A 12,533-nucleotide genomic window follows, 5' to 3' on the forward strand; every position below is an offset into this window, starting at 1 on the left:
CCGCCAAATGTGCTCGTCGGCTTGGTAACGAGAGCATGTCTGCGTCTCGTTCTTGGAAATCCTCATCACGAGGCTCCTGGACCCCAGTGCAGTTCGGCCAGTGACTGGCTGGCCATCTGTTCAGTGGTGTGTGAAGCCACCTGACTCCCATGGGCACTGTTCAGAGGTGGGTGCCCAGGAGGACCCCAGGTGGGCGAGGGTGGGGGAGAGTGCTGGCTGCCTTCGGGGGGAGAAGGTAGAGTGGGCGTGGGGTCCTGGCTGCAGCTGCTCCCAGGCTGCGGCCCTGGCTCTGGCCCTGATGGGGATGAATAATTGATGGTGACTAATGGATCATTGCTCCGGGGTGAAATATTCAGCAGGGACCGTGGCGGGTCTGTGTAATCAGATGTTTCATGCTGCCCTCTTGGTCGGCGTGGGACTCCTGGGTTTCCCTGGCTCGCAGAACCATGCAGGGGGTCGGCGGGGGTGGGGAGAGGAAATCGTACCCTTTGGGGCAGCATGGTGGACCTGGGCGGTATTATGCTAAGTGAAGTCAGCCAATCAGATAAAGACGAATACCATACGATTTCACTTATGTGGGGAATATAATAAACAAAATAAACTAACAAATAAAATAGAGGGGTGGGTGTAGAAGGGGGTCAATGGGGGGATAGGGAGACATATGTAATATTTTCAACAATAAAGATTTTTTTAAAAAAACAGAATAGAAACAGAGTCACAGAGAGCAGACTGACAGCTGTCAGAGGGGAGGGAGGCTTGGGATTAAATGAAGGGATTAAACAAACAAAAACACTTCATTGACATAGGCAACAGTTTGGTGATTGCCAAAGGGATGGGGGATGGGGAGGCCCAAGAGGGCAAAAGGGGAATAAGTGGTGGTGGAAGGAGACTTGCCTTGGGGTGGTGAATACACACACACACACACACACACACACACACACACACACACACGGAACCATGGGGGGGGTACTTCCCCAGAAAGAAGTGGGTTTTGTGCAAGGGGGCCTGTGGGGTAGCCTTCTCGGGTTGTACTTTGCAGGGGAGGGGGCAGGGGCCCACAGTTCTTAATTCTTGGAACTGGACTTGCCTGCTTTTTTGGGGTGTCTACACTGCCCACCATTCAGAATATTGGTGGACTCCCAGGAAGGGTCACTGGGGTAAATAAAGGTACAGCATGCAGCCCTGGGGTGTCTGCGGGGCACGTGGGATGCTGATGGGGGACGGGGGCAGGAACCCTGCTCTCCTAGGAGGCTCCCTGCAGAGTGGCCTTATGGTGCCATGGAAGGTGCTCAGAGGGGTCCACTGATTTGCCGAAGGCCACAGAGCCCGTGAGTCCAGGGAGAGACGGAGATGGGGGAGGGCGGGGAAAAGAAACTAGAGGGGGGAAAAGCTCCTGCACCCTGCAGGGCTCCCTGGGGCCTGGAAGTGGAACGACCCTGTTTAGATGAGCCGAGAGGCCTGTAGTAGGACTTCCATGCCCACGGGCCACAGCACAGCCTGGCACCCTGCCCTCTCTCCCACCATCACAGGTTCCCCCAGGCCCAGAGCTCTGGGCAGTTTCCAGCGTCTGCCCACCCTCTCCCCACACCAGGCCCCATGCCATCTGATCCAGCCAGGGTGCTCCCACTGCAGCCCAGGCTTCCTGCGAGCGATGGATCTGGAATGTGCCTGTGCTCTCAACCTTTCAAAATGCTGCAGAGAGATGCGAATCACTGACCACAGCCAGACACCGGGACCCGAGGTTCTGAACTCCTATCGCACCAGCCAGGCTGGCTTCCCTTCCCCCCCCCCCCGCCCCCCCGCCCCCCGCCCCACTAGGCCATGCACGTCCAACGACCTCCGGACCTCCAGGGAAGGACAGTCCTAGGCACTCAGGTTCATAGTACCGGTGAGCTGGGAGCTCACCCTCCTCATTTTACAGAGTATGAAGTGGGGCCCAGAGAGAGGAGGTGGCCTGGCCACGGTCCAAGTCAGTAAAGGGTGGAAATAACGTTCCCAACCCTCGCCCCTGCCTCTGTCTCCAAAATTGGAAAGTCGGTGAGAAGGGAGTGGCATGGGCTGCTGAAAACCAGCCATATCTTCCTTCCTGTGACCCTGCTGGAGAGGGGGCTCTGTCCGTGGTGCTGAAATCCAACATTAGCTGGTGACTGTCTCTGTCCGTGGTGCTGAAACTCAGACCTCCGCTTTTACGGTCCTCTGGTATAGAGGGTTTTTGGGGGGGGGGGGGGTGGCTTTGAGTGCTGTCCATGGTTCTGAAAGTCAGGCCTCTTGTGTGGGCTGTGCCGGGTCCTGTCCGCAGTGCTGAACCCCGGTCCTGAGACCATGGTTTGCATTTCTAAGCATTGTTGGGGCCTTCAGTGCTACGGGGTTCAGAGAAAGGAGGTGGAGGCTGGATCCAAGGGGACACAGTGGGAAGTGCCCGAGAGCATGGGGAAGGTGTCTGTGCGCCATCCCAAGCCATCACCTCCTCTCATTATGTGGAACTGAGCATGGCCACCTGGTTCAAAGGGGAAACTGTCTAAGAAAGAAGGAATGGGAAGAGAAGGCCAAGACAAACTGGGGGGATACGTGGACAACAGCAGACTCTTTCGAAGATGTGGGTGAATTGGAAAGGCCCTACCAAGAGGCATTATTCTCCTCCTCTTCCCCACACCCCCCCCCCCTGCACTGCAATACACTCCCAGCATTCAAGTAAACCATGACGACCGTGTACAGTCAACTCTCCCCAGCATGTCTACACCCACATAAACCCTGGGATGGAGGGGATCTTGGTGGCCAACGTATCCTTTCCTCAGACCTCCCCCTGTCCCAGGCTTTCCTTCTCTCTGAAGGAAATCTTAGCACCTGTTCGGTCTTCTCTCACAACAGTCTAACCATGCGTACAGTTCAGAAATCCTCTTGGTATCTACCTGAAGTCCTTCATGCGATAGGTTCAGTCTATTGCCTTTCTGACATTGTGCATATTTTTTATGATGTGGAGTATGTGTCACAGAGGACGTGGGGAGCAGGGTTCCATCGGACCTTGTGTAATCTGCAGGCAGACACATGCACAAGAGCAATACCCCCCGCCCCCCCCCACACACACACACTTACATCCACACGAGAGCCTGTGACCATGGGTCACAAAACAAAAAGTCACAAAGGATCCTTGATCCATCCCCCCATTTCTAGAGAGAGGACTGCTGTGGGGAAGAAGGCCTCGCGGTCTGCCAATCCCACACCCTCAAAGAGCCTACCTCCAGCCCTTGTTTCTGGGCCTTGGCCTTCCTTAGCCCCCAAACCCAGCCTCCGCTGCCATCACATTGCCAACAACGAATACACTCCCCAGAAGCCATGTTTACATTTCAGCAGGACAAGAGAGCAAAGGTGTCATTGGGCGCGATTTGATTGAGCATGACAACTGCACGGCTGGCCACACGTGTCACCAAGAGATGTGAACTGGGGATCGCTTACGCTCAAAAACTCATTTCCAAGAGGACCTGACAGCTTCTAGACAGCGCCGACAGCAGAGGCACGGCGAGGAGACACATACAGGGGCCGGTCTGAAGGAGGGACGAAGGCCATCCACCACCCGTCCCCCAGCCGCTCTCTGACAGCTTGCTCTGCCTTGCTGGGCCGTCCATTTGACACGCTCTGTCCATCCCTTCGACCGCCCGCCCAACATCCCTGTCCCACAGGCAGGAAGGTGCTGCCTACCACCCAGCCAAGCCCTGCTCGCTTCAGTTCTCAACCACTGCTGCCGGGACGCCCTCCGTGCAGTGACAGCAGCCGGCTCCTCCCTGCCAGGCCCACTCCTCCATGTGTGACTCAAAGGGCCATGGTCCCCTTCCTCTCCATCTTCCCTGCTCCCTGGAGTGGTCCAGGAGCCTCCTCAGGCCTGTTCCTAAATCCTTTTCTTGTCTTCCCAGGGGAAGAACTTTGAAAACCTCTAAGACTTGTCTGGGACCATGAGAAGGAACTGCCTGGACTTCCTGGTCAAATCCCGCTTTACAGAGGAAGGAACAGATACAAAGGGGGGAGGTGAAAAGCCCAAGGTCACCTGGAGGATGAGAGGCAGATCCTGCCTCCCACCTCGGAGCTCATCCCAGAGCCCACCCTGCCAGGTGTTCTGTCCCATCGGCGTGCCCTCCACACACACACCTGCCCGTGGCAGGCGTGCCCTGACATCCCATGAGGAGGCCCAGGAGTGCCTGTGCCCTCACCCCATTGACCATGAATCGTGGTGGCCACCCACCCGCTATTGCCACTCTGCCAGTGACCTCTTTGTCAACCCTTCGAGCGCTGAGCATCTTTTACTTCGCCCCAATTACCGTCATTGTAATGAAATAATCAATCGTGTGATCCTTTTGCTTCATGTCTCGCTTCCTTCCGACGATAAGGGTCATGAGGGCAGGGCCTGCGTCCACTCTATCTTTGTCACCACCGTAGCCTGGCAGAGAGTGCTTGCTCGTGAATTCTTGTTGCATAAATGAATGAATGAATGAATGAGTGAGAGGGGGACTGGCCAGTGTGACATAGTGAGAGGCTACAAGGCCAGGGGTCCCAGCCTCTCGTCCTGGCTCCAACCCTGGGGACAGGGAACCGGCAGAACCTGGGACACAGGTGGAACCTGTCACCACGGGGTGAATCAGAAGCAGCCCCTGCTTCGGGCGAGCCCTTCCTGTCAGCGAGAGGGTGTACTCAGCCCGGATACTCTCTCAGATGCCTTTCTCTCCCTCCCCTCTTCCCCACCACCTCTGTCACTAGGACAGGGACGGGTCCCGGACCCACTGTCTCGTTCACCTTCCCACCATGCCTTCTGCTCTGAGCGCCGCAGCCCGCCAATGCCGCCTCCAGAACGTGCTTGCCGCCGGTCGCAGCCAAGCAACTTCGCCTGCATTCGCTCCTGGTTACACAGATGGCGGCGGCGACGACGGTTTGGAGTCTAAAGTTTGCAAGCAGACCGCACCACTGCCAGGCTGAGCATTCTTGGGGGCTCCCAGGGGCCCGTGGACCACGCTTTGAGAATCACGGTCCTGGGGCATCTCACGGAATCACCCCACGAGCCAGATCCCACCTGCTGTCCCAGTGAGGCCTGTGGAGCCGGGGCCGGGGGTGGGGGAGTGCGGGCCTCTCCTGCCTGCCCTCCTTAGGCCTGCAGATCTCACTGTCTACACCCCAGGGACGCCCTCATCCCCTGCAGCGGTGAGGACCTGGCTCTGTCACTCCCCCACCAGCCACCCGGAGAAGCCCAGACCTCTGGCCGGGCTGTGATGCAGGCCAGGCCTGGTTGCCCGCCTGCCTCCGGCAGCAGCCGCAGCTCCCAGCATCCAGGAGCTAATCCAATTTCTCGGCTGCGTTTTCCCTTTGCCTCCTGCAGCGCCAGGATTGATGTGGAGCCAGGGCAGCTTATTAACTCCGTGAGAGTCAAACTGGGAGAGGGAGTGTCTCCGCTCCCCTCCTCCGCCCTCCCCTCCATTAGCTCCACGCTTCTCTTCTCGCCAGCACCGGTCCTAGCCCGGCCAGCCTGTGCTTCCCGGGTCACCGCTAACTTTCTGTGGTTCTCACTTGTGAGGTGATGTCAGCCCCCCCCCCCGCGCCCCCCCGGGTGCTTCCCCAGGACCCCAGAGCCTCTCCCCTAGGCTCTCACCCATCCTCTGCATGCTCCGCGGGCAGGCAGCAGACGAACCCTCTCTCAAGTGGAAACCAGAGACCCCAAGAAGACCCTCTCCTGACTTTACAACAGCAGGGTACCCCCCCTTCTTTTCCTGCCCGACTTCCAATTGGGGGGGCTGCTTGGTGGCACCAAAAACCTCTGAGGTTCAGGAGCAGGTATCCTATGCTGCTAGTGGGCAAAGTCTGGGAGGGACCTGGAACTCAGCCCCCGCCCCCCACTCCCACTCCACCCCCACCCCCACCCCGTGTGGGCACTCTGTCCTCGTCCCTCTGGGGAGGCGTTTGCTCGCTCCCTCTGTGTCCTGACATTTAACTGTGGGCCCTTTGCTGAAGTCCGGGCCTCTTTAGGGGAAGCCAGCAGCCAGGCGCTCCCTGCAGTCCAGGCTCCCAGAGACTGGTCCCGGCCCTCTCAGCCTGGAGCCAAGTTTACCCTTCACTCTGGGCCACTGCCCTGGACTGTCAGTTCCAGGGATGAAGAGGGTGGCAGGGGCCGACCCTTCGCAGAAGTTAAGCTTCGGCCAGAGGCAGCTCGCGAGGCACGAAGGAGGGCCTGAAGCTCAGAAGGGTGAGGTGCCGAGGGGCCACCAAGGAGGCTGGAGCGGCTCTTCCCGCTGCACCTTTCAGAAAACCGGGTGGAAAGTGCTCCCCCATCTGGGGACCCCACAGGAGCCTGGCCGGTGGGCAGGGGAGGGGCCTCCTTCACAGGAACTGATTCCTTTCACCCTCCCCCCAAAAACAACCTGCGTCACAGACAGGAATTCTGTGCCCATTCTACAGATGGGAAGACCGAGGGAGGTGGGATCACTTGCCCAAAGTCAGGGCGAGCGGCAGAAGCAGGCGGAAGCCCGGCAGGCAGTCTGCTTCGTGGGAAGAATATCCCTGATGTGACTTTTCTCCAGCGAAGCGTTGTTCCTCACCGGCTTCCTGTGACTGAGTCCAGGCCTCTCTGCTTTGTGCCGGCGGAGAGACGCCAGCCGGCCAGTTAACAGTTACCCTTGACTGTGGGGTGAGTATCGTTACCTGTTCCACAGGTGAAATTCTCCAGACCTGGTCAGGTGACCCCATTCTACGCTCTCAACACATCCTGCATGCCTTCCTAACACCTGTCACAGTTACAGTGCGTTCTTTTAATATATATATATATATTTTAATTGATGTCAGAGAGGAGGGGAGAGGGAGAGAGAGATGGAAACATCCATGATGAGAGAGAACCATGGATCGGCTGCCTCCTGCACATCCCACACTGGGGACCCAGCCCTCAACCTGGGCATGTGCCCTGACCGGGAATCGAACCCTGACCTCCTGGTTCATACGTCGACGCTCAACCACGGAGCCACGCCGGCCGGGCCCACCTTTGGAAGAGCGTGGCTGCCACCTGGGCTTCCGCGCTCTCTGGCTCCAGGAGAGCAAACCCCGCTCCGCCTGGAACCCGGGTCAGGAAAGTCCCCACGCCACGCTCTGAACTGACTGAACACGTTTCTGCGCACGCACGGCCTTGCCTGCCCGAGGACACTCCCGTCCAGGACGGCTGACCAGCCGTTCTTCCCGTCCACCGAGCCCCCGCCTTTCCTCCATGCTCACCATCCTGCCCACACCCACTCCCAGGCCTCCTGCGACCCCTCCCTCTACTCGCTCTCCAAGAGGCTGCACGGTCTGGGGGGTGGAGAGCAGAGACCCCACCGAGAGAGGACCTCATCCAGAGAAGGGGGAGGGCCTGGGGCTGGTGGGCGTGCACCATCGCCCCAAGTTCCTGTCCCCCAAGTTCCTCCCCAGCGGGTGATCCTCAAACCCCACCCCCCCCCCAGGTCCTTGCAGCCCTGTCCCATCCGCTGGAAGCTGCCTGAGCGGGAGGTCAGAGGCACCCAGACCCAGCTCCAGAAAGGGCCTCCCTGCCCCTGGCGTGCCTTTGACGCGGACAGAGAAAGCCAGGACCAGCCAGAGAGGAGCCGCTGCCAGCTTGTCTGTGGGGGAAGAGCCACGTTTATCAACACCAACCCCGCTCCCACCCGGGGCCTGGGGCCTGGTCTGTGGGTGCCAGGCCCATCAGGTTGCAAAGCTGAGCAAGAGGACTGTGTTGGCATCACCACCCCCTCCCCCACCAATAAAGTTGCCCGAAAAGCTCCTGGAACAAAGCTGACTCACAGGAGCAGCCTGGGGCCCAGGACCAGGGCCAGGTGAGGGGGGAGGTGGAGAACTTCTCTCTGCCCCCCGCCCCCAGCTTCCCAGCAGCCCCCCAGCTCCTCCTTGGGCAAGACAGGAAGGGGAGGGGTGAGGACCAAGCCTGAGAGGCCCCCAGAAAAAGCCAGGCCCCAAGGGGCTCCCTAGACGAGGAGGCTGGAGACCTGTCCAAGAGCCAGGCGGGCAGAGGCAGGCCACATGGCGGACAGAGGCCCGGACTGAGGGGTCAGGCAGCGCTGGCCCTCCCCAGGGGCCCATGACGGAGGTGGGGCTGGACTCCCTGGGCCTGGCCACGGGGGCCTGGTGGGGCCCCTACGCTGACTCACCCCCCCAGGTCCCGGCACAGGCTGCAGCTGGCAGTGCCCGCCAGGACGCAGGCCAGGCCAGCACGTCCCACTGCATCAGCACTGCCCTGCCCCTCCAACCCGGCCCTTGGGGCGCTGGGCATGGCTCCCCTTTGCAGCTCGTCCTGCAGCCTGGAGGCTGGGCTCAGACCTGAGCAGGGGAGACAGCGACAGGGCTAAGGGCTGCCCTGCTCCTCATGGCCACCCCTCTGAAGCAGTGCCCGGTCACCAGGGCTCGATGGTCCAGTCGGGGACCATCTATACCACACGGGGCAGCCACGGGAGGGAGAGGGAAGCCTCCATCTCCCGTCAGACCCTCGCCCACCCGCCCACCTGCCTGTCTTTCTGGGCACCCAGACCCTAAGGAGTTCCCCTCCTCATGCCCACCCTCCCCATCTGGGTGTGCCCACCCGTGGGCCCTGCTCTCCCTTCCTCCTGCTGGCCTGCGAGCACCCACTTCTCTCCCTAACTGGGAGGGGGTGCTGCCAAGGGGAGGGGGGCTCTGGCAGCCCCCACATACCCGGGGCTGGGGTGTCCCGGAGGCACCTTCAGGATGTGGGGATGAAAAGGGGGGAGGATGGGGGAGGGGACCCGGGGTCAAGGGCTGGAAGCATAAGTGATGTCTTTTTAGTTAAAAACCCTGTGCCCTGAAATAGGGGTGAGGGAAAAGCAGGGGAGGGGGCCCCCCAATGGGAAAGGTCAGGGAGGAGTCCAAGAGGGCTGGGTGGGGAGCTGAGCCCTGGGGAGGCGCTGGTGCGGACAGGACGCCCTAGTCCTGCTGAGTCATGAGATTTGCGGAGAGGAGGGGGGGCCGCCATCGCCCCAAGTTCCTGTCCCAGCGCCTCCCGACCCTGCCGTGTTTCCCACCCTCGCCAGGATCGGGGCCTCTGCTTCCTGGGGCCCCGGCCCTCCCCGCCCTCCCACCACGACGGGACCGGGTCCCCAAGTTTGAGGCGGGGGCGCCCCGCGCTGCGGCTCATCCTGGGAGCCGGCGGAGTCTGCGCCCCCCTCCCGCCCTGAACCCGCAGAGAAGCCGGGTCCCCAGGACGAGCCTCCCCGTCCGGACACGTCCAACTCGCCGGGCCGCAACTTCCCGACCCCCCAGCCCCGCGCAGGGTCCCCCCCGCGCCCCCGGCTGCGCAGAGAGCCCGCGGGAGGAGAAACTTCGGGGGCGGGGGTGCCCCGCAGGCGCGGTGCGTACTCACCGGAGCGGCCGCAGCGGCAGGAGGACCCCGGCCTCGCGCGAGGGCGCAGCGAGGGGCGGCGGCGAGGACGCGCTGGCCCAGCCCCGGCCCCAGTCCCCGCGCCGGCCCGGCCCCAACTCGGCCGAGAGGCTCTGCCGCAGACTCGCGGAGCGGTGCCCGCGGAGCGGGAGGGGGAGGAGGACGGGGAGGAGGGGAGGAGCGGGAGGGCGGTGCGCGCTGCGGCGCGGGGCGGGGCCGGAGGGGGAGGGCAGAAGGCGGAGGGAGGAGGAGGGAGAGGAAGGAGGGAGCCGGAGGGGGGAGAGCAAAGAGCAGGGAGGAGGAGGGGGAGGGGGAGGAGGGGGCGGACCCACCCTGGCACACCCTTCGCTTGCCCTCCCCCCCGCCCCCGCCCCCTGTAGCGCAGCCCGCGGCTCCCAGCGCCCAGCCTCGGGCTGAAGGTCAGGAAGAGTCAGGCCTCGTGGCCCATTAAGGCCACATTATCGGGAGCCCCCTCCCCAACAGCCATTTGCGATCTGAGCCCCTCCCCTCCCCCTCCCCCTCCCCCCCCAGGACACCGCCGCCTACAGGTGTCACCTGGAGGGCAGGGGCTCTGAGCCTGAGGGTTGGTGAGGAAGAGGGGGGTCCTGGGGAGAAGTTAAGGGTGCCTGGAACCGGGGAGGGGGAGGGGAGGAGGGGGAGGGGGAGGGGGAGGGGGAGGGGGAACTCGCATTGGTTAAAGACCAGGGTTTCCACACAAGCTAGTTTCTTCATGCTGACATGTCCCTTTATTTAATTTAATTTTATTATTTTTAAAATATATTTTTATTGATTTCAGAGAGGAAGGGAGAGGGAGAGATAGAAGCATCAATGATGAGAGAGAGTGGTTGATGGACTGCCTCCTGCACGCCCTCCACTGGGGATGGAGCCTGCAACCCAGGCGTGTGCCCTTGACTGTGATCAAACCCGGGACCCTTCCGTCCATGGGCTGATGATCTATCCACTGAGCCACACCAGCTCGGGTTGGCATGTCCCTTTAAAGCGTTTGTAGTGTGGATCGCATGGCGGTGGGAAGGGCCTGGGGAGACCGGGGCCGGGGGCACGGGGGGGGGGGGCTGCACAGACAACCTGGGGCCCCTCTGGGGAGGAGGGGCAGGCCCCGCCCTTCCCGCAGCACAATTGGAAGATCCACTTTAGTCCGGGCGCCACCTTTATAGCAGAATCGGGGGGAGAGGCAGCGGAGGCTGTTTTCCCATCACTTCGCCGGGAACGCCGGGTGGAACTGGAGGCCATCCATTAGCCGGCCTCAGAGCACCGGGCGGGCAGCGGCTGCCACCTCCCGGCTGTGCGGAGTGGTGAGGACAGACCTCGGGGAGTCCTGGGGGAGGCAGGCGGGACCCACCGCCCTGAGGCCTGGAGGTCAGCCCCCCACCCCCCACCCCGACCCCCGCAGCGCAGCCTGGGCCAGGGCAGAGGAGGAAGGGGGAGTCGGTCTGTCGTCGTGACTGGGACGGGACGGGACGCCGGGCCCCACCCTTCGCCAGGCCATCCTAGGACGGTGGCTTGGCCAGACCGGCCGCTGTACCCCGTTCTCTCTGTCCTGCTCCCCGCCCGGACAGTGAATCTGCAGGGCGCAGAGCCAGAAAGGGCCGCAGCCTCCTGGCATGGAGCCAGGAGCCCAGCCAAGCGACTGGCCGGCTCGCTGCCCGCCACTCCACTGGAAGCCTGTTCCCAGCCGGCTCAGGCGGGCGGAGGAAGGCGGCCTGCCTGCCAGTCAGGGAGTCGGCGCTGCCATCAATTTTATTCCGTGAAAAATGGGGTGTCCCCGGCCACGGCCGCAATGTTCTTTTAATTTGTCAGGACCAGGAGCGTCTCCGTTAGAAACCCAATCAGGAGCTCAGCCTTCCTCTTGCTTATTCCCCCGGGCCTCCGGTGACCGGAGAAGGAAGAACAGAAAAGACCCACACCCAGCCTCTCAAACTCCAAACTCCGTCCCGTCCAGATCAGCGCTCGGGGTCTCACGTGCTCCTTCGGAACCGCGAGGGTGAGGCAGGGCTGGCTGTCGATTCTGAGAGCTCAGGAGGGGTCGTAACCTCTCGACTGCTCTTTCTTTGCTTTTTTTAAAAATACTTTTTTTATTGAGAGGAAGGGAGAGGGAGAGATAGAAGCATCAATGATGAAAGAGAATCATGGATCGGCTGCCTCCTGTACATCTCCTACTGGGGATCGAGCCCGCAACCCGGGCATGTGCCCTGACTGGGAATCGAACCCGGGACCCTTCAGTCCTCAGGCTGACGCTCTATCCACTAAGCCAAACCAGCTAGAGCTATTTTAAAATTTATTTTAGAGAGAGAGGAAGGGAGAGAGAGAAACATCGATTTGTGGTCCCACTTATGGATGCATTCACTGGGTGATTCTTGTGTGTGCCCTTGGCTTCACTTAAGCCCTGACTGGGGATTAAACCTTGGTATCTGGATGATGTTCCAACCCACTGAGCTACCCAGCCAGGGCGTCGACTGCTCTTCCTGCTGGTTTTTTTTTAAAATATATTTTATTGATTTTTTACAGAGTGGAAGGGAGAGGGATAGAGAGTTAGAAACATCGATGAGAGAGAAACATCGATCAGCTGCCTCCTGCACACCCCCTACTGGGGATGTGCCCGCAACCAATGTACATGCCCTTGACCGGAATCGAACCTGGGACCTTTCAGTCCGCAGGCCGACGCTCTATCCACTTAGCCAAACCGGCTTCGGCCCTGCTGGGTTTTCCTGGCTACGAGAGGGGACGGCAGCGTCTCCCCTGCTGGACCCTCCCTGCCAGTGGGCCCACAGCACCTGCCTTTACTCCCCCCCCCCCCCCCCCCCCGTTCTGGTGAGGACTGCTCACGACGCTTTTCCAAGCTCTGCGGTCCCCAGCCCGGTGGTGTGTCCAGCTGCAGGCACTGGACAGAACAGCTCCCGCTCCCTGCTCTCAGCGCCGTCCCATGGTCCCAGTGTGGACGCAGACTCCGTGGGCTGCGGCCCCAGCCTCCCCTGCCTGGGCCGCGAGTGCAAATCTGGAACAAAGGCTCTCACGCTTCAGCCTCATTCCTGTAGCCATCACCCATCCAGTCCATAAAAATCCTACCTCCTCCTGGACGCTGCCTGCCAGGTGCCGGCCAGGGCTACGGCCAGGG

The sequence above is a fragment of the Cnephaeus nilssonii genome (assembly GCF_951640355.1).
Source record: "Cnephaeus nilssonii genome assembly, chromosome: 23".
Taxonomy (NCBI): Eukaryota; Metazoa; Chordata; class Mammalia; order Chiroptera; family Vespertilionidae; genus Cnephaeus; species Cnephaeus nilssonii.